The following is a 2,500-nucleotide window of genomic DNA, read 5'->3' as shown; positions in this document are numbered from 1 at the left end:
ATTAACTCGCCTTTGCTTAAGATCCCATTTACTGCCCATATTTTGGTATGTTTCAGCTCATACATGCGAAGGGATGATCCAGTATTTGCTTCGTTACCATTATTTCGTGCTTCTCTGAAGTCCTCCAATCTTCTCAATTCTCACCTAGTATGGCAATTAATAAATTCGTCTTCACAGGACGAAACGTCCGACCTCACTCAGGGCAAGTGACCTGAGGCTTACTGAGTTCCCCACTGTAACTTCCTCCTCTGTATATAACCCCTTGTCTATGTACCCTATAATTGTAAATACTGAAGAGGACCACAGTTAGTGGTCGAAATATACGGTTTACTCTGTATCTCAGCCTATCTTTCTCCGAGAGTGGGTTTAAGTTATATATATATATATATATATATATATATATATATATATATATATATATATATGCATATATATATATATGCATATATATATATATATATACGCATACACACGCAAATCGAAACTGCCCTGGCCAGCCAGCGGGCACCTTGGACCAGAACACAGGAAGTACAGCGAAACCAGGAAAGAAGAAGGAGAAGAGGAAAAAAGTACAAGAAAAAAAGAAGAAGAGGAAGAAGAAGAGGAAGAAGAAGAAGAAGAAGAAGAAGAAGAAGAAGAAGAAGAAGAAGAAGAAGAAGAAGAAGAAGAAGAAGAAGAAGAAGAAGAAGAAACCAGGAAAAAACAAGAAAAAGAAGAAGAAGAAGAAAAGCATGCTAACTAGATATAGAGCTAACGAGAAAAGACTTGAATTTCGTCAGACGAGATAATGTGAGTGACTATTCATATTCTTTTATTTTTACACTGACTTCAGCTCTTCCATTCCTCCCACTTCTGGATCATACATTCAACTATTACAGTACTTAATTCTAATTTTATTCCAATTTGATCTCTTCCCTTGTCCGACTGAGGTGGTTAGGGTTCGGTTTAAGTATTACAACAGTCCTAAGTATTGCCCTCTTCAGATCGGCGGTCACTCCATGAGTTGCACAACATGATCTCTCCTCAGCCAGAGCTTAATTCATAAAGTACATGTCCGTGTTGAAGGTGTTTATTCTAACCTATTTTATCTATTCTATTTTATTTTATTTTGTTTTGTTTTGTTTTAGTTTATTTTCTATTCGGTTTTATATAATTTTATGTTACTCCGTTTTATTTGATCTTGTTTAATTCTATTTTATCTTCTATTATTTTTTGTTTAGTTTCATTTAAGTTAACTTGATATAACTTAATCTAATCTAATTTTATTCATTTTGTCGTATATATTTTTATTTTTTTTCGTTTAGTTTCATTTAAATTAACTTGATATAAGTTAATCTAATCTTATTTTATTTTATTTTATCGTAATTGATTTTATTTTTTCTTATTTTTCTTTAGGTGAAGGGAATCCACAAGGTTGCCCATCTAGTTTTCCAAGTACTACTGAACATAATGTTCTCAAAGGGCAATTGACGCACGACGACGCTCCCTGAGGTCTTACAAATGATGTCATATATAGTCATTTCGCAGAGCGGGTGACGCCGGAAATTGTAAATATATATATATATATATACATATATATATATATATATATATATATATATATATTGTAGTAATGATAATAACAACAATAGGAACAACAACGGCAACAATAACAACAATAATATCGACAACAATGATAATGATAATAATGATAATAATAATGATAATAATAATAATAATAATAATAATAATAATAATAATAATAATAATAATAATAATAATAATGATAATAATAATAATAATAATAATAATAATAACTGATAATAATGATGATAATAATGATAATAATAATAAAAATTATAATAATATTAATAATAATAATAATGATGATAATTAATAATGATAATAATGATAATAATGATAATAACAACAATAATATAGTATATACTAACGGCTTTTCCCCCTTTCAAGGCAGGTAGCCACCCCCCAAAAAAAAAAATAAACTAAAATAAAAGTAATAAAATCCACTCCTACCCATTCCATCCCCACATGATCCCCTTCCCTCCCTCTTTTCGTGGATTCTCCTGGATGACGGGTCATCCCTGCATCTCGCCCACTTACTGCCCTGGGTCGGAAGCAATCTTGAGTCCGTGCAGAAACGAAAAATGTTCGAAGTTCGACGCGTGAGACGGATTGTCTTTCAAGAAAGGCAGAAGCCAACGGCAGTAAGGTCCGGACTGTGTCAAGGACAACTCCTCCTCTGCACTTGTGCCCTTCAAAGATATTATTCTGATTAATGCCAGGCGAATCTAATCATATGGAAAGTCGTCTTTGTAATGCAACACAGTGACATTCTTCGATAAGCATTTTTTTTCGGGGGGCGGGGCTTATCAAGGTATTCATGCTACTACTACTAAAAAAAGATCAGAATTATTTGGTGTCAGTCTCTTCTGAACCTTAGTTGTACGTGAGTTCAAAATCAGTTTGATAAAAAGAAAGAAAATCTGGTAGAAAAAAACAT

Source organism: Oratosquilla oratoria, chromosome 6 (genome assembly GCF_046742065.1).
Source record: "Oratosquilla oratoria isolate Oo_2021 chromosome 6, ASM4674206v1, whole genome shotgun sequence".
Classification (NCBI taxonomy): Eukaryota; Metazoa; Arthropoda; class Malacostraca; order Stomatopoda; family Squillidae; genus Oratosquilla; species Oratosquilla oratoria.
This window is presented reverse-complemented; position numbering follows the sequence as displayed.